General features: G+C 47.2%; 1 protein-coding gene across 3 annotated transcripts in view; it reads right to left on the reverse strand.

The window, feature by feature from the left end:
- LOC139050429 (prestin-like) overlaps positions 1 to 20,668 on the reverse strand; it is a 312,086-nt gene that overhangs the window by 188,323 nt on the left and 103,095 nt on the right. For 2 of the 3 annotated variants that reach the window (XM_070526797.1, XM_070526798.1), the window contains exon 2: positions 5,375 to 5,452. The exons of the other annotated variant lie outside the window; for it this stretch is intronic. The gene's annotated coding sequence lies outside the window, so the exon portion shown is untranslated. The remainder of the gene's footprint in view (positions 1 to 5,374; positions 5,453 to 20,668) is intronic. 3 annotated transcript variants of the gene reach the window in all.

Consider the following 20,668-nt stretch of genomic DNA (forward strand, 5'->3'; position numbering starts at 1 on the left):
CTCACAAGGAGATACAAGTCACATTTCACGTACTGAAGAACACAAGCCATGGTCACGCAGCACGAAAACACAGTCAGAACCTGAGCCTACATCACGAGTCGGTGAGCAGCTTCGAGGTATACCTAACCTTTTTCCGCACATGAGAACGTTGCACTTGCAATCATCGTTGTCAGCAAAGTGAACACAGCTAACGCAATTGAAGCTGGGATACAGTGAGCTTCAGGCACGCCTATAACACTTTCTGGAAGGAAATACGGAAATAAATTGACGAAAAGCTGTCGCAGAACGACACTTCATAGATGTAAGCAAACCGTCAGCCATGGGCACTGCCGACTCCGCCGAACGCGCCCGGTCACTGGCGCGGCGCACATGCTCATGGGAAGTGCCACGTGACCAACATGTGAAGCCTGAGGTGAGTTTTTTAAAACTCCCTGTCGGAGTTTCACAGGAGCACACGATTTTTAAGCGGAGTAAGTTCGCGTCATGTCGCCGTAAATCCTCCCACAGCTAGTCAACGGAGTGAAACGAGGGAATGACGCTGTATTGCTCACATACATCGGAGTAAATATTCGAGGATAGGAGGTTTTAGGGCATATCACCTGTTAAAAACTCCCCGGTGGGTTTATTTTCGTTTACAGTGGATTTGTTTTCTTGGACGGCTAATTTTTTTAAAGGGGATATTTTATCTCAAAACAACTTGTCCTTCTCGTGAAGGTCACCCCTCTACTGCCTTTGAAGAAGATATTGCAAATATGGGGTCAGCTAGTGGGCTCCACAAATGCCAAAAGGCGGGCTTGAAGATTGCATGTCGACCAGAGTGGATAAGCATGCATGAATGACAGACCAGGCCAGGCGTTTGGCTGCCCCAGTTTAATATTGAAAAGCACTTTTATGTTCCTAAGACGGAATGTAAAATTTGGCAGCGCGTTGGGAACTGCAGCTGGACACATCCTTGTAGGAGCGGCTCTGTGCGGCCTCAAGCAACGACACGATGGTACGATGCGCGTGGTTGTAGCCGAATACGCCATTTTCAATTACCCTCCTCTTTCGGTCTCACTCTTCGAAATATCTTCAAAGGAATGCAAACCATTCTCCTCATCCTTCAGAGTTTTCTTTCGCGAGGATTCTTAAGAGCAACGCATTGAAGAATGAGAAATATTCGAACGTCCGTTGTTTTTATATCGTTCGAAGAAAGGCTCTACCAATTCCATCACGTTTCCTAGTGGCTTGGATAGATGCTACAAACAAAAAAAAAAAGAAAAGAAAAGAAACTCATAGGACAGGCGCACTACTGCGTCTACCGACATAAAGGCAATGCAGGGAAGAAACTTCCGTGAATCGACAGGCCCCCAGTAAGCACTTCACCGACTTTCGATGCCAATTTGGTGCTCCAGATTCGGCCCGTCTCGAAAGCCCCTTCCCGAAGCATCAGCCGAGGCGTTTATTTCTCAATGGCAGGGCGTATCGATGTCTCCTAGACAATAGAAGCGTATACTCGAGAACCCTTTTTGTCCGCGCGTGTATCTCGCTGAAAGCAGAGAAGAACCGACCATCACGCCTGGAAGCCCACAACGGCAATCGCGTCTTGACCAAAGCACCTAATGATTACAGCGACGGGGACGGGACCGCCGAGGATTGTGTACCGCATCCTTCGCTAATGCCAACTTGCCCCATCTAATTGCCCGCTATACGAGAAGTTTTTCAATGAACAAGAAAGGACGAAGAAAGCGAATGGTTACGCCCTTCGGCAGTCGCACGTGTCAGTTGGTTTCTCTTATTTTCCCCCCGCTTATAAGCTAACTTTTTCTCTCAGAAGAGCGATTCTCCGTCTTGCGTATCGCAGGCGGACCGTAAACGATTTTCTTTATTTATCGCCGCAGTTCCGTGATTGTCCGCAATTGGGCAACACTGGACATGGCGTGCGCGGCTGCGTACAACTGGTGTTTGCCGCTGCCTCGAGTGAAAAGCAATACCGTTCGGGCCGGACTGGCCTGCGTCGTCTCAGCTGGAGTTGCTGCGCAGTGGCCAGGGCGTCACTGCCGTAAAGGGAAGAGAACGAAGCCGTGTAAGCCAGGCGAAAGCAATCGAACCGCTTTTGACTCCTAAATTATCGGCCTTGGGAAGCGACAAGAAGCGCGCCAGTGACTTTCCGCGAATGCAGGTGTTCCCACTTGGGTGACAGTAGAAGGCACGAAAAAGAAATGCTGCGCTCAGCCTCAACCATACCTCTGAGTCAAGGTTAGCGCTTTTATATCGCTATGCGTAGCTTGCTTAGCCACGTACCAAACTGAGCTATCTATTGCACACTGGGTTCGCGACAACGTTAAGTTATGATAGCGTATGTGTATACGCTAGTCAGGTTCTCTTTAATTATGAGGTTTACGTGCCAAAACTACTTTCTGTTTATGGGGCATGCCATAGTGGGGGACCACGGAAATTTATACCACCTGGGGATCTTTAACGTGCACCTAAATTTAAGTACACGGGTGTTTTCGCATTTCGCCCTCATCGAAATATGGCCGCCTTGGCAGGGATTTGATCCCGCGACCTCGCGCTTAGCACCCAAACACCATAGCCACTAAGCAACCACGGCGGGTGAGTCAGGTTTTCAACGTGGAAAACAAGTTATCGTTTCAAATAAAGTGTGTAAGCAGTATTGTATTTGCACACTAGACTTCTGTAAACAGGCCAGGTACGATTTTGTATGTGTCTACATCAGTTAAGTTTGCAGCATGTAACACAAGCTATTGTTTTACATGAAAGGCCTAATCAGTAAAATTGTATTCGAACACTTAGCTTCCTGCGTCAACGAACCAGTTATCGCGTATGAGTAACACCAGTCAAGTTTTTAGAGTGCAATATTACAGCGCAGCTGTGTATGGCTAGCCGATTCGTCCGTACCTCCACCGCCTGTCACCTCTACGCCCAAAACTGTTCCTGCGGAACCCCAAGCGCATGCGCGAAAAAAATATAAATAAAAGAGCAAAAGAAATGCGCGCTTGGCTTCGCCAGTACTGAAGTCGTTGCTCTCCGTCGCAGCCGAACGCGCGCGCAGAAGTTTCTCTCCGGGTCCGAAATGGTTAGGCCACACGTCATACGTACTCCTGAGGAGCAGGCAGCTTTCGATGAGCAACGCCGTCAGCAGAACCGGGAACAAGCTAGTTTATTCCGTGCCGATCTGCAGCTCTGGCACAAGAAGAGGCTCGTGCAACCGAGCGCAAGCAGCAACTGCGTGCCGAGGATCCGGCAGCCTACCAAGCTGTCCTTTATTGAACCGTCGTGATTAACCCAGTGATAGACATCGGCGCCGCACATTTCAGCTTCGCTGTTAGTATCTGCGCGGAGCGCTTACTTGGTGACTTTTTTGTTTTAAATAATATGAATAAGTAAAATAAACATTACAAACATTAAAAATAATATAAAGCCCGTGACTTAGACCGTTTCGTCGACAAAAAGTTTGACTTTCAATCCCGAAGGCGAATCAGATTCATTGTTCCTATCGAATCGTCACCTACACAACACGCACCATACCACAATCGCCAAGAGTATGACATTCACTTTGCGGGTACTCTGGCCTCGTAAATATGCGCAAAAAGATATCTCGATTACGGATGTATCCTCGAAGGGTGGAAGATTCCAGGTCGGCATTATGCGAATCTTGCAATGCCTGCGGGACTTCGTCCTGAAAGGCGGCGTTACAGGGCAACCGGGAAACGCCTCCCCCCCCCCCCCGAAACCCTTTCCTTTTCCTTACTCGGTTAACTTGAATGCTTGCAGTAGGCCAAAGGCCCCTCTTCATGGAAATAAAATTTATTAATTAATCATATTTGCAGAGAATCTCATCTAATCGATCGCATCATATCTCAAGTGTACTTGAGACGGTGCAATTCTGCATAAGGCTTCTGCAATGATTTTTCGAATATCCCAATTCCCTCTACTTGTGTTGGGTGCCTGCACGAGGAAACTTAGCCGCTCTACAATTTTCGGTAATTGGAACTGATGGCGATGGCGATAGTGAATTTTTAGAAGTTCGTCGCTTGTATCTACGACAGCTGACAACATTCAGCTTTCTGAATGGCAGTGTCTCAATCTACCTGAGAATACAGGTTCATCATCGTTGCACCCATCTGAGTGAGTCGTGGTCGTCTTTTGCAGTTCCATTTCTCGAATGCCGCATTTATGAATTAACTTAAAGACCTTCTAATATCCAGTATTTTTTGTTGTGGATAGACATCAAAGTGGCGCTTTCGAATCGTGATTTTGAAGCTGGGACTCGTCTCTTGATTTCATTTATTTTCCAGAGTTTGTCTCAGTGGCTAAATTTCTCTCTCTGAACATTTGTATTGCAGTCCAGTTCTGATGGTTCTACTTCCAGAAATGCGGCGCATTCTATTTACATGGCTGCGCAAGCTTTTCTATGCGAGGAACGAGGTCCTGCTCAAAAGAAACAAGATCGTGCCAGCAGGCAATCTGATCGACTTTTCGCAGGGAAATTGATGCATCCCCGAGACGAGAAGCGACAAATAAACAGTCATACCTTAAGGACAAGTGGGACTAACATGCCACGGAAAATGCTAAAGACATTGCATTCTTACAAAAAATACGGATGTAGTTTGAAAAATAACGCGAAGACGTTTCTTGCATTCCAGATAAGGCTCACTGCACAAGCCCGAAATCGCGAAGTCTGCTAAGTAGGGAGGCGATATGTCCATAGTCCCCGATTCTCAAACAATTCATGCGGCGTAATTAGAGGATTTTACAGCCGCTTAAAATAGTTCCTCTTATCCGTTTCTACGGCGCACATTCTTCTCAGATAGGTCACACTCAGGGAAACTGGCTAATTCGAAACTACCGGTAATGAAAGTAACCTATTGCAACACTAATATACGGGCAAAATGGAGCAACCGCTTTCTTCACGCTACGGGATATCATGTCCTTAAAGGCCCACAAGCAGCGTACCTTCCAGGTGTAATACTTAATTCGCTCTGTGAGGCTGCTACACTCGTCAGCTCAGATAGTTGAGCCGACAGCACTGTGTGATAGCGGCACTTCAAGTGGCAGGAGCTCGGCTGAATGCTCAAGTGGGACATGGCGACGCCCTTACTTAACCCGCCTGTCGGTTTGCGCAGAACGGCGACGGAACGTTGCACGATACCCAATGCCGTTCGGTGACTGAACTATAACTCACACTGCGGGAATCTCCCGCCACGCTTCGGCACCCGAGGCGAACGCAGCCGACACTGACAGCTTGAAAGAGAAACCGACTCCTAGTCCTGCTAGTTTTTCGTGAATTGGCGACGCGCGAATGTGTGTGACCCGAATATTATCAGCGGACACCGAAACGAGCGACCGTGTGTGCGGCCGGTAGACTCACCCGTGAGAGAGAGAGCTGGTTGCGCAAGTCGTAGTAAAGAGGTTGCCGCACCGCGGTGGCAGTCGGAAGCCGTCAAAACTGAAAAAGGTACAAGAGAGACAGAGAGAGAGAGATAAATTAAATATCAGTGACGTCTAAAAAACTGCACGGCACAAAGAGACCGATGGTACGATTGATACGCGTGAGACGGCAGACCCGGTTAACAGTGTGCCCGTAATGTGTTCTTTCTTTTTTGTTTTCAAATGGAACGGTTTTCCACGGAATTTCCAGAGAACCGTTACTGCGAGCATGTGGACTTTGGATTCTCGTCTCACAGACACAGATAGCGGCGGCTCTGATACTCGCTTCCGGGAAGCGTTTAGCTGGAAGTCTTGAGCACGTGTATGTCCATTCTGACCTCTAATTTTAATGCGATGCATTCGTTGCCTCATTCCAGGCCCTTTGCTGGAGGCCGGTAGGTATTTGCCTTCTCTCTACTGATTTTGCAATAAAAAAGAAATGCATGACCAATACTGAAATCGAACCTCTGCATGTCTAGCACAGCAACCCAGTGCTCTTTCCACAAGGGTACGATCGTATGCATGGTCCTCTCGTGTCAAAGCCGACTTTCTGTTTGAGATGTTTGGGTCACATGTCAGTTTCTTGTGGTATTTTCTAGTGGCAGCTCGCGCTTTTAGACATCTGTTAGAAGCTGTGTCGTAGTTGCGTCTCTTAATCATGAACCAGACCTCCTATTTTGTTACGACAGCGATTATACACAGGCTCGACACGTCTTGAAGCCGTTGGCACCTCTACTGCCGTTGTGGTGGGGTAGCCCTTGCACACCTCGTGGTGGTATGGTTACAGGACCTTTAGAAAAGTGTGGAGTGCTTTTATTTGCAAAAGAGGATGATGCTAACTGGACCCACCCTCAACGTTATGCGCTGTCGCCTTAGACGCAATATTTGGCTTTAGCGTTGCCTTTTGACAAGTTTCTGACAAGCAAACTAGCATAAAAATGGCTAATACGAATAATTTAATTATCCAGACTGATGATGCGCTGCTGTGAAAGGCCACAGTAGATGTCAGTTACCTTACTCGTCGTAAGGGAAACTAGTTGCTTTCATATTTTCTGTTCCCTTAATGTGTTCTATACCCTTTCACCTCCCCCTCTAATGAAGAGCAGCGCACCGGACATCGACCCTGGTAAACATCTTTGCCTTGCATCTCCTACCTCCATTTTTTTCTTTATGGTCACGTGACATTTCGCTAACGCGTGCATCTATTTAAAGATTATGCCCTTTATCTCTGTATTATCTTTCTGCTTCATCCCCTCTCTTCCCCTAAGTGAGTAGCCAACCGGCTACTCTTCCAGTTAACATCCCCACTTTATCTCTTAATACACTCTCTACCAGCGGCCCTGCGGCGGACTTCTCTAGATCTCGCACCGAACATCACTTTAAGTTCCGTGCTTTCACATGCGACAGCCGTAATGACATTACGAGGCGAGCCGTAGTGGGGCAGCCTGGGTGTATTTGGCCATCTGAGGTAGTAAAATTTTAAAGCTTTGTTCTTTAACGCGCACCCAGTGCACGGTCGACAAGCGTTATCACGTTCCGCCCCCGTCAGAACCGCCAGGGCCGGCAACGAACCCGCAACTTCGTGCTGAACAGCGCAGCTCCGTCGCCACTGAGTTAGCGTGGCGCGCGAACTGCAGTTTGCTGACATTCCCACGACACGAGCAGTCGCAGCAGGAGACGTCCATTGCTTAGTCGCGTGAAACGTCAGACGTGAACGAAGAATGCGTGGCTCTCACGACGAGGTCTTCGATATCGAGCTCCTGATGCGGATCCCTCACATGCTGCTAACGGAATCGAGAACTTCTTTATTCTCCCCTGTGACTTTCGTCGCCAAGCGGACCGCACGCCACTTCGCGTGTTCAGGGCGTCGAAATTCTCAAAGCGAAACTGCGTCCACCAGGGGTGCCGCAATGAACTGGAGCGGAACGGCGTCACTTTCCGTCCTCCTCGCCTTTCATCTACGCGCGCGCACACACACGCTTTCCATCTTCACAAAGAAAAAAGAAAAAGAAAGGAAGAATAAAAAAGGAGTGTGAAATTCTGTGGCAGAGGGGCGCGGGCATCGAAAGCGGATGACGGCGGAGGATAAATAAGAGCCCAGTTGAGGTACGGCTATACTTGAGGGCGTGCGAGCGTCGAAGAGCGTGAAGCCCGAAGTTGACATTTCAGCTGATTCTCTCGCACACATGTAAAATTATTGGCTATTCTGGGAGCGACAAATGCACGTTTAGGTGATAGGTGTGTTGGCGACTGCTTTGGACCAATCTTTTCTTTTTCTTAGACGAGATGTTACCTGGTTTGAAGACATAATGGGCACATTTGTCAACCTTGGCAGTTTTTTAAAAGTATTTCTTTTTTCGGTCCAGCAAGAGAAGCGCAGGCTCACTGGCTGTGATTTAGAACTCATGCCTTACATTGGAAAGACGTGCTCGCGTCACTAGCAAATACATTACCCGGTGCATTGAGTGGGCAATCAGCTGTCGACAAAAACAAGTTTCGTATGACGAAATTTGTACGCCTTACACCTGCCCAGTCGATACTCAAGGCCGTAATGTCTTAATGATCGATACTTGTACCACTTAACAGCATTCGTTGGCGTCATTTCATTTACCTTCTTGTTGCAAATTTGCTTGCCGGATTCACATGACTAACTAACACTGCTCGTCTATTTTTTTTTATTGTTATTAGAGAACTATTCGCAAGTGGTAACGCAGGTAAAAAAGCCTAAGTTCAAATCACATAATGAGTGAAATAATTCGTTAGCTAGAAACAATCAGTGCACTGTTCATTGCTGCTGGGTAAGCAAGGAACAGTGCGATGCACTGCATTTTAACAGGCCTATTCCAGATGAATAGCTCATGCTTATTTGTTTTTTGATTCCCCCGGAACACGCTACAAAAACCAACACATATGATCAAAACCAGCCTGGGACGTTTCAATGCAGAATTTTTCAAATTCGTGTTGCTACTTTGCTGGACTAATTCACAGTCCGCCTATGCTAACGTTAGACGAACAATACGTTACGAACATTGTAAAAGCCTAATGTATTTAGCACGTGAGAATTTACGCACATTTCTTTTGTCGCATTTTCTAGCATTCTTGATCCCATACTTCATCAAATAGACACACAATGCAGCGTTAATCGCGTGTGGGCGGGCATGCGAAATTTAAAAACAAAAACGCAAGAACAAGCTGCAACCGAAGTCATTATTACAAAATAAACAAGTAAACAAAATAAGTGGTGCAATCATTAGGCAAGAATCTGATGATAGAAGTTGGCAAATAGAAGCGTAAAGTGCACAACTAAGTAAGATAGTGATTAGGCAGAAATGCTTTGTGTTTTAATACCATGACAAAGCTGTGATGCTGCCTTGGCGTATAATAAAACCTTTGTTGTGCTTGATAAAATACCCGTAAATAATTTTCGCCCAATTTTTCCAGCGGTAATAGTCGCTGCTCCAGTTCACACCACGTGGAACTCATGCGTGTTTCGATAGCACACTGATACAATGCGGACCTTGCGAGTACAAATACGCATAATCGCCACAAGCTCACCGTACTTGTTTTCCGCGGTGAAAACGTATTTGCGGATGAGGCTGTAAACGCGTGGACAAGAAAATGTAATCTGTAAACAGAAATGAAAACAAGCTGAAGTTTAATTTCATTTCTGTTTACAGATGTTTTTTTGTCGGCAGAAAGGTATACCAGTGCTTCACAAACCAAAGCAATGGGCTGTACCAGAGTATTTATTCTCTATAATTGAATTTTTCAAATCGCCATTAGCGGAGGTGTCTGTAAATGATTAGACAAAAAAACATCATCTGTAAACAGAAATGAAAGCAAGCTGAAGTTTAATGTCATTTCTGTTTACAGATGGTGTTTTTTTGTCTAATCATTTACAGTCGCCTCCGCTAATGGCGATTTGAAAAATTCAATTATAGAGAATAAATACTCTGGTACAGCCCATTGCTTTGGTTCGTGAAGCACTGGTATACCTTTCTGCCGGTGAGCGAAACTAATAGATAAATCAGTGGATCAATGAATCTATCTATCTATCTATCTATCTATCTATCTATCTATCTATCTATCTATCTATCTATCTATCTATCTATCTATCTATCTATCTATCTATCTATCTATCTATCTATCTATCTATCTATCTATCTATCTATCTATCTATCTATCTATCTATCTATCTATCTATCTATCTATCTATCTATCTATCTATCTATCTATCTATCTATCTATCTATCTATCTATCAAGAACTCACTCAATCAAACTTGCAATTCATTGCGGTGTTTCAGGCTTTCTTTTCCGTCATTACGTGCTCTAGTGCGTCACTGAATAAAAGGAGCTTTCACCCTTATGCGTGATTTTGTTTTTTCCACTGAATAGTAGTCAGTGCTTGTCAGTGCTTTGCTAGTCAGTGCTTTGTCAGTGCTCTCGTTTTAACCCACAAAGAACTGTCCTCTCAGCCACCTTAGACAAACTGGACAAGCGCCCTATGACAGAAGACAAGATCCTTGGAACCTGGCCTACGCGAACATCAGCGCGATCCGCTATGAAGGCGCTGCTGCGATACTTGAAAGACACGGGACTTTCTGACAAATTGTGACAGTACACTGTGTGGCGCAGGACTGTACGGTGACATTGCGTAAGACTAGGAATGCCTTTGCGGGTTGCGTGACAGTGCCCACAGAAATAGTTCGTGTGTACGTGCGTGTGTGTGTGCTTAGGTTTTTTTTTTCCTTTTTTTATCCTTCTTTCTTTCTCACCTATTGCATCCCCTTTCCCTTCCCCCAGAACAGGGTAGCCAACCGGAGATAATCTCTGGTTAACCTCCCTGTCTTTCCTTTGCCTTTCTCTCTCTCTCTCTCTCCACTGAATAGTAAAACGGATCTGCGAAAAAAAAAAGAAAGCAGGAAAGTCAGAAAGACAACGCCTCAAGTGCGCATCGCGTCGCACACATGTCAGTGTACGTCCCGCTACGGCTTTGCTATGCGCGTTTTCAGTGACTGACAGTTAAGGAAACGAGGGGACACGGTCGCGTCGGCGGCTGCAGTTTCAGAACCTCCGGTAAGCTGCCTTCAAGCGCGTCACGGTTATCGCCAGTCCATCGAAGGTGAAATTCGAGCAGCTGCGCGCTGCTATCCGTGTACTGAAACCGCGTATACGCGTTTGCCTTCACTTCTTTGTCTATCGTCCTTTGCCACTAACCGTGAAATATGCAACTACCCCCAAATAATTTTCTCTTTACCGTAAGGTTTCCTTCCATGAAGCGCACGAGACCCATAATCTCGCATTAGAATACATTTATCCTTCCCATCTTTTCTGCACTTGTGGCTACACAGAATAACCTGCCTTTTGTAGTCGTGAACACTCATCGTAGGGTGAAGTTCAGATCTCAGATAGAATATTGTTTCCAATAACGATGTAGTATTACTTATTGAACGACAGAAAGCTGAGCTAGTTGGTAAGGATTCATTATGCAAAATAGAAGTGAGGCGTGCAGACAGGACACAACAATAGAGAAGTGGACAACACGAATGCCGGTGTTCGTGTTGTCCACTTCCCGACTCTTGTGTACTGTCTGCACGCCTCACTTCTATTTTGCATATTGTATTACTTATAGTACGTGTTTTTCCGCACCTGACGCTTCTTAATCGCTCTTTCTGAGACTTCTGTCTCTTTTGCCTGCTGTTCTGTTGCTTGCATAATAATGTTCTAGCAGCCTAATTGTGACTCACTCCCTGTAAGGGCCTGAAAAACGCTCACAGTATTGATAAATGGGTAAATAATAATTAACCTTTGTTTCCGTTAATGCAAGTGCAAAAGCGGAGCTCCGGGCATTCAAGTCGGCGCTGATTTTGGAACCATTCCTCCCGCTTATTAGCGAACTTGTTTCCAGAAAGTATTCCTTCATGTTTTCGTGAGTGAAACATTCCGACACGATCGATCGACATGCATAACCCGTATGCGCATGCAGAAGGAAGGGCATCCAAGACGAGACCCCAATGACAAGAATAAAAGTAAGCTTGAAATCTCGCCGGTATACAGTGATACGAGGTCAACGTGGCTATTGTGTGGTACCGCCCAGGGTTAATGTGCAGGACGTCTTACGCAAGGGTACATTCCCGTTGCGTGAATGACTGGGAAAGGGAAGATGCGTTTGTGGTTAAAAGAATAATGGGTTCACTGCCCAGCCCCATGCAGTTCCTGCAAATGTGAGCTGTTTTCACAGAGAGAGAGAGAGAATAAACTTCATTTAAAGAGCAGGGGACGACCATCATCGCCTGTTCGCAGAGAAAGAAATATCTACCCAAAAATAAGTCCACGGTAGCTAGAGAAAGGTTATTGGGTTATCACACGAAAACAACAGAGAAAGTCATTCCGCAGTGTCCTGCTTGTTTCATTGTATTACTCAAAAAGGCCTAGCTTGGACATGTGAAATGAAGCTGAAAATCGCTTGGTTTACTTCGAGTAGCTATTTATGTTTTGTGTTCTCGCTAGTTTTCATGTCACGTTGTCTGAATCCATAGTGGGTAATATGTATAGCCACGCCAAAACAGGAAGGGCCCCACCGAAGCAAATTACCTGCGAGAGTCTAAATGACAAAGATGCAAGTCCGCCTGCGACTGCACATCATGCTGCAATATTCCCAACAGAACCCGACACTTCATCGCATCGATGCTGTGTGAACGGCTTTCCCGCTCGGCGCACGTGTGGAAATCGGGACGACGCCGCGCCGCGCGCAAGCGTATACACCTCCGCGCAGCCCTCGGGAGTTCGTGACACGGTCATCGTCGAGTGCGGCGCGTATCGCGTGTGAGACGCGCGCGTACACACCGCCGCACGGCGTCTCGAGTGGCTGTCGTACGAGCGTAGCCGCGGCTGCCAGTTGCGCAGCGCTCGCCGGCGCTCCGTTGACCAATGGGGTCACAGCCTTCTACCGAGAGCGCGGCATGCTCCTCTCCCACCGGGAACCGCGTATGCTGTCGCCGCAGCGCTTCCCCTCCTCCGCCCCGCTCTCGACTACTGCTCGCCGTCGCACGGTCGCGGTCGAACAGGCAAGGGGTATACGAGACCGACCGCGGACAGCGACATCCACCCAAGATCTGATATTTCTAGAAGAGCGATGGGCGTAAGATTGAGATAAAGAAATGGGTAGCGCGGATTAGAGAGCGAACGCGAGCACTTTTTGTATATTTCACAATGGGGCGGGGGGGGGGGGGGGGGCTAAAAACCGTTTTACCGCTTTTTCGTTATTATTGATTCGTGGCCTCGTTCTGTTACGTTTCCCTCTTTTGTTTGAGTTTTCACGAAGTCGTGTGTTTTGATAATCGTTTCTTGTCTTAGGTATTACTGTGGATATCTGCATTTTTCTGAGGCACAACTTTCTGCGTTTCCAATCTAATAAATAGTTGCGTTGTTTGAGCAGTGCGTGTGACACATATAACCGGTGGTCCTTGTGAGTAATGCAACTCGAGTGAAGGAAAGGGCTACAGAGGGAAGAAAATGATTATATGCAGTGATGAGTTTAGTGAAATTGCAGGTATATTGTGGAGGAGGCTGCCTCAAGTGAGGAATAGTTAGAGATTGGTCATCAAGTAAAAAAAAACTAAATTATGCAGATCCCATGCATATGCTGGAATCCACGTGAAGCGAAGGTGTAGTCAAGAGCGGTGCGTATTGAATCATACACAACTAACGGTTATGCGTGCAGTTATGTCTCCTTTCATTCTATGCAACATGAAATCCCGCGTAATGCTTATGTTTGTGCATCACAAAAGTCACAACGTTATTCTCATGCAATTTTTATGCTTGAGCATTGCAGCGCTCACATGATATGTCGAAACGAATGCACCGAATTAGGAAGATGCACATTTCCAGATTCACGTCACGAGTACGAGAGCTCTCTCCGATGGCTGTCTACAATATAACGGCGACGGCTGGATTCTGCATAGATAAATGTGGCACTTATATGACTCCATGTAGCGATCCTGTACCTGTTATTTCTCAGTGGCATACAACCATTCCGAAAGACTTTGCAAGAATGGGTACACATTCAGCGGCGCGTACGCAATTGCAAAACGTTTCGCCATTTTATTATCAGATGAGTGCGCTTAGCGATACCTCCGAGTCGACACCAAAGCTTCTTTTGCTTTTCTTTTTATTGGACGAATAACTTTTCTTTTGTCAGGCAGAACAGAGCCGTTCTTACTCTCATTAGTTTAACCGTCCGTATGCAGTATTTTTATAAGCCCGTTGTCAAGCGCAAACATTCGGTGCACATACAAGCTTTGTATATAGGAGTACGTATGTACACAAATGTGTCCTCCAATGCATGAACCGACCCAGAAGCAGACAACAACCAGCAGCAGTCATGCCATAGCCGGAAGTCTAGACAAAGAACGCTTCAATAGCCCGACACACAGGGCACCGAGAGAAATGCAACGACACACATGCAGAACTATCGAATGGGGTCTATTATGTCAATAAACACGTTGTTCTGCGCTTGTGTCACACGTCTCACTCGGTGCCTCAATTGTGGCGCTATTTTTCGTTATAAAGGAATCGCCACTCGACCATCATTCGGCCCTTCTTGTGCAGATCGCGGTGAGATCGCGTCTTGCAGTCATTGGCACTTTTTTCAAGACGCAGAAATATTCCTACTTCCCCATTTTGTTGCGTTTCTTTTGCCTGACTGTTAACTCCCCAACTGATGTGTTCATTAATACGTTGAGATATTAATGACTTTCAGTGCAGCAGGGCGTTGATCCTATTTTTGTGCATTACCAGCTACGGTATGAGGAGCTTGGCCTACTAAGAAGCCCCCAATACCAAAACAATAGTTGAAAGAAAAGAAAAAAACGCTTAATGTGAGAAGCATATAGATCATGCCCACCATTTGACAGGAAATGTCAGAGTTTATTTGAAACATTTGGCAAATAAATAAATACATAAATAAATAAGCTTATAAATGAGTAATTAAATAATTATTCAACTAAATAAATAAAGGCCTGCGATTAAGTGTCTTCAAAGTGAAGCCCCTTGCTAGGCCCGTCGCATGTCACAATGGCTACGTCGGCAAGTGGGCTCGTTGCTTGTTTTGCTCGCTGTGCTTGTCGTATGCACCGTGCCTTGGGGACCGCTTTATTTAATCCTGCGCTCTGTCGCAGAATGTTGGTTTTCTCCTTTCACTCACCGGTTCCTTGAAGAAGAAAAAGGATAAGGCTAATGGGATGACGTCACGTGTGTATACGCATGAATCGCCGACACTCTTTCCAGCCACGACGGAGAACTTCAGTGACCCAGTGACGCAGGGTCGCTTGTGCTCTGCGCACTGTCGACAAGTTTAACGGATGTTACCAAACGCGTCTCCAAGGGTAGTAGCAGAATGCATTGCATGACGGTCTTGTATCGGCGACCGTTACAATGCTTCCTAAGACACTTTCCAATCATGCGCAACAACTTTCATCATATCTTACTACAAGTTTCAGTTTATAGCGAAGAAGTAAGTTGGTGCTGCGGCTGACCTAGCTATGGGACACTAGCCAAGGAAAAAAGAAACAAAACCAAAAATACCCGCTTTCACTCTACCCTGTGAAATTGGATGTAAAGCAAAGCTGTTGTCGATGTTAGACGGCGTTAAGCTAAAACCGCATGGCGCGTTTTCCGCGAACGAAAAACTCGACGGGCGGCAAACGCCCGCATTGCCGCCGACGCGCGAGCACCCGTACGAAAAAAAAAAAGGAGCGGCGCTTTCGCGCCGCGTTTTCCGGGTTGCCAGACAACATAACTCTCAACGACATGTATTGTCTCTGTTACCGCATATATAATATGCCCTTAAACTTACAGAACACTACAATAAAATAATCTGAGTGTAATTAGACAGCGAGATTTCCTTCCGAAGTGTACTTATCAAGCTTAATTTCAAGCAGCAATATGGTGTGCGAAACTGCGACTATGTACCTTCCGCATGCGGAGAAGCCGCTGCTTGTTTACAACTTCACATATAAAAACGAGGGTCGGCCGCTTACTACCGAGCAGAAGAGGCGATTGCTACTATTAAGGGGGGATGCTGATACTGAAGCAAGAAAAAATGCGGGTCAGGAGGTACATGTGGGTGCGGCCGGCCTAGTTGAGAAGAGAGCGAGCACCATACACTGGTAATATTAATAGCAAATTTTTTTGCCAGTATTAGCGATGAGACGCGACGCTTCTCCACTTTAGTTATTAGGGCTTCGTTGAAGGTTGCTTTGTTCAATTTAGGTGAACACGATGCGCGAACCAACAAGATGCGCGAACGAAATCACGGTAGCACATGTTTTACTTGACGCGCGCGCCAGTTCTGCCGAAAAAAAAAAAAAATCCCGCCAAGGAGGTTCCGTCGAGATGCGTAGTGTTCCTGTATATGCTCCCGCAGGGAGCAGAGTTGCGCATACCTTTTCCGGCGCCGCTCGCACAGCTATTGGCCGAGCGCGAAAAATGACGTCAAATGATCCGCGCCGCTGCGAAGCCAACTTTACGGGCGCATCGCCGACTCATGCGAACTCGTCGTTTCCGTCAGTGCCATCGCCATTGCAATCAGCGGACCGTCGATCGTGCGTTGAGAGCAGCAGCTGCGGATATCAGGTACGGTATTCGACGATGTGAAGTCGAGGACCTTGGTGAAGTGATACGAAACACATCGTACTGGCACTTGTATTGTGCCAGTACGATGCCAAAAATGTGTTGTCAGATTACAGTCTGCATTGTGTGAATAATTACTCTGCAAGTTTGCCATCTTGATGTGATTAGTGCAATAAAAATAACCTGTTGTTACTCTTAATAAGCTTGTTGCCTTTCCATTTTCTTTGGATTCTGCCCCCAAGGTTCCAAGAACCAGCACACTTGGCCTGCTGCCAGCAGCCGTTCATGCATTCCCTTGTAGGAAATAAATTTGATCTAGAAGCTCTTGCATCTTGAATCTTTTTCTACTTGTAGATTTGCTGCTACTATATAGCTGATTAGTCTGCGCTATGAATGAATCGTAAAAGTAAGCTTTGCTTAAAATGTGCGCATGTGAACATTTGAAATGCGCTTAAATCTGTGTCTGCACCGCATGTATCGAAAATATGCTGCTGTTGTGAACGATGGTTAGTGATAAATGACGCTCCGTTAATGGTCACTGACATAACTGCAGGCACGATAGCTCTCTTGGCGATGGTCATTAATCGGCTGGTTTCGGCAGCCAAAATGCGCTAAGTGTCCAGCTTACGTGTGTGAAGTTTTAAACACTCTTGAAAACATTTCTTGCTTTCTGACAATGATAAGACAACTTCATATGCATGCTGAAAATCATTGCACCGCCTTTTGTGGCAACGTACTGCGCGTTTGCGAGCAAACTTTGGAGCTGTTCGAGCCACAGGAGTATTTTATTTTGGGGAATCGAAGGCGGTCCTACCCCCTATTTGTACGTTCATGTGTGTTTGTATATGCGTGTTTACATTAGTCCATACAAAGTTTTGGTTGGTTGGAAGCCCCCCCCCCCCCCCCCCCCGACTGCACGAATGACTCATTCGAGCGTAGCCTATATTAAGAAGTGCCCTTTGCTAAGCGCCTGCGAACAATTGGCGCTTGTAGCTCGCGACCACTAGAGAAAAAGGCGGAACACAGCGCGGCATTTGGCTCCTGCGCGCGCGTGGGGGGGCTTCACTGCAGAGCTGGATCCCGATGGCGGACCTATGCGCAACTCTGCTCCCTGCGGGAGCATATACAGGAACACTAGAGATGCGCAGAGAGTAGGGCCATCTGGCGGCAAAAAAAACCCAAAATGCCACGTGACTAAATGCCACGTGACTAAATGCCACGTGACTTACCTGAACTCTAATTGGTGGACGCGCCGCGCGACGCGTTTTTTTCTACTCCGAACAGCAGCACGCGGCGGCGCGATTTCGTGAAGGAACCTGCTGGGCACGCGTCAAAATGACGCGCGCGTCCCACCATCCGCGCGTCAATCGCGCCTGAAATCGCGCCATGCGGTTCCGCCTTTAGACAAGCACCACCACCACCACAAGAGACGCACATCAAGCGCGCACGCACGTGCATTGAAATGTGGCATACATCCTCATTCTAGTAGGCCCGCCGCCAAGCGCAAGTGCCGTATTGACCTAATTGAATTTTTCGAATAAATCGCGTCAGAAATTCTGAAACTATATATGACTTACACACAAACTGCAGACATGATAGCTTCAGATTGTAAATCGAATGCACAAGAAAACGTAATTCCGTTGAGCCGAAATTCAAAGACAAAACCCTTTTCCGGCTGCTGTTTGAGGTCACTCTATGTGGCCGCGGCCGTACTGTTCTTCGGAGAGCACGAGCCCACTACAGATACCGACCAACTAGAGCCCAACAACGTCGCTGTAAAAAGAAAACGCGCAGGCTGTGTGTGAAACGATGTCGGTTTCCCTTGGGCGATCAGCGGAAATACGATACGGGACACCTGATATTGCGTCAAATCTGCAGATCACGCTTAACACCGATTCCACTCGCCCTAGTAGGTGGCCAGGCTTTATCAAATACAAACAAACAAAAAAAAGAGCAACGCAAGTAGCAAGGCTTAAGTGATCAATTCTGCGGTTCCCAGTAAGCGCGCGCTGAGGCAATTCCTCGCCGCAGTGTTGTGGTCCCCGACGCCGACGTTGCGGCACCGCGACCTTTACCGCCGCCTGGCGCCAGCGAGCGCCACTTCACGCGCCGCGAGGCGCCGCCGCGCCGCCGCGCGCCTGTCGCAAGCGCGGCAAAACATGGCGACGCTCGTCGTCGCCCTCGGTGCTTCGGCGGCGCGCGGGAAGCGCGGCAACTTTTGCGTCAGCGCCGATGATTTTTTTTTTTTTCGCCGTGCCGGCGGAGAGCCGTGACGGCCGTGACCGCGTCTCGCGTAGCCCGCCGTGCCATTCTGCAGGTTGCGACGGGGTTCACTGGCCCCCGGTAATAACGGTGGGGGGGGGGGGGAGGGGGGAGGTGCATTAGCGCGCTACGTGGTCTGCGTCCGGGGCTTCTCGAGCTGTCCGCCTCGGCGGCGATTACGCGCGGCTGCGGCGGCGGCGGTGAACGCGGCGGTGCCTGTGTATACCGTGTCTTCCGGCCCGTTGGCAGCGTGACGCGCGATTGAGCGGCGATGATTTCTGGTCCCCAGACCTTGTATTGGGAGCCTCATTGCGCCCCGATCGATCGCACACTTTCGACGCAGCATTACAATAATAGACAAAAACGCAACACCGGGCCGGCCTCTCTTGTTATATATATATATATATATATATATATATATATATATATATATATATATATATATATATATACATACATATATATATATGTGTGTGTGTGTGTGTGTGTGTGTGTGTGTGTGTGTGTGTGTGTATGCGTAAGCAACGAACACGGCACCGTCACTACCAGGCCCCGTTTTCCTCAGAAGCCCAGGTGGCTCAAACACATTGAGGAGACAATCACGCAAGCGGCGAGGCCACCACCCCCGGTTCGACCCGCCTTCGCTGACCGCAGGCATCTCCTCCTTACGACCCCGGCGGTGTACAGTGCCATGTGTCGTAGAAAGGGTAAAGTTGCGCGTTTCAAAGAGAAAGGTGGCGCGTGTGTTTGCTCCCTGAAGTTCGCGAAGCGCCCTGTATGCGTGGGAGCCGCTTGGGGCAAGCGTACGCATGCGCCTTTGTGCGTCGCGTGTTTCTGGTCCGCAGTGGCACAATCGCGGCCCGCTGTCACCCAAGTGCATGGCTAGCTAGCTGAGTTCATGGTGGAGAACTTACTTGTTTATATATATATATATATATATAGATGTATCGCATCATAAGAAGCCATGGACAACACAGGGGAAATCACTTATACTGAATAATTGAATTACAGAAGCGATAAATTAATGGCAATGAAAAAAGAAGATGTAAAGTCGACTTGACAGCGGATCAGGAAGATCCTGTCTGCCGCAGGCAACACGAGTATTTTGGGTGAAGGCAACTGGCCAATAAACCGACACGTGCTACCTGAAGGCATCAATGCTGCCGGATTCGAGACCCTCGTCTTGTTGTGATCGAGAAGAAAGCGGGTCAACCGAGGGGCCCAACATTTATTAATCATCAATGAACAATATTCCGTACGTGCGGCCTGAATATATATATATGAGAATCATATATGAGAATCATATATGAGTAATAAATATCGGGCCCCTCGGTAACCAACTGTCTTCTCTGTTTTGTCCCGTTATTACGAAGTGACACGCTAAACCAAAAGAACAATATAGGAAGAATAAAATACAATAATTTCTTTCTAAATCATCTAGATTAAAATTTACTACCGCGACACTCCATACAAAGACGCTAGTCAGCTAAAGAACATACACATAACGAACAATGCATGCCCAGTCGTCAGCGCATGACCTGTGAGATGCCTACATTTGCTGAAAATAGTTCAGTTCGCAGCAAACTGTCCACAAAAGCTCTAACGCGAGAAAGTTAAATCCGGATGGAAGAAAAAATAGAGCAAACCAAAGCGCACAAACTTTCAATGACACCAGAAAGTTATTACGACAGTATCACGCGGTCACGTGTGCGCTGCTATGGCTCATTCGCTACGCTCTTCTAGAGTTCGAGGGTTTCGAGTGCTTGCATTTGCAGTGGGCTCGGCCTGCAATCCTGGTCGCGCTGAAGAAACCCCGCGCGGTCATAATTACCAATTATATTCGGCACGATAACTTACTGGGATCGCGCTGCGGAGCTCGAGGTCGTTGGTTCGATACATGCCGCGGCATCCGCATTTCAATGGTAGCGAAGTGTGAAAAAGCTCACGCAGATTCGCTTAGATTCGCGTGCACATTAGGGGCACCCGGGTGGCCACAACTGATCTGGAGTTCCCCACTACGGAGTTCCTCAGATTCGGATTTGACTTTTTAAGTCAGATCCGAATCTTCCGAAGTCAGTTGAAGATTCGGATCTGACATTTAATTAAATGTTTAAGGTTACCTCTGAGCTTACCGCTGCTCTATCGCTCAGGGCGCCGTGTGCGGCGTTGGTACGCTAATATAACTGAATTATTGCCTCTTAATTTATTTTTGGCGAACTAAAGAAAGGAAAGGTCAAACTTTTCTGGTACAGGAACCTATTGTCTTTCGTAAACGGCTGTTGACTACAAAGACAATAAAAAATGGCCGAGGGGCGGAGGGGCACAGGCTGCAACGGTACA

This window comes from Dermacentor albipictus, chromosome 10 (assembly GCF_038994185.2).
Source record: "Dermacentor albipictus isolate Rhodes 1998 colony chromosome 10, USDA_Dalb.pri_finalv2, whole genome shotgun sequence".
Classification (NCBI taxonomy): Eukaryota; Metazoa; Arthropoda; class Arachnida; order Ixodida; family Ixodidae; genus Dermacentor; species Dermacentor albipictus.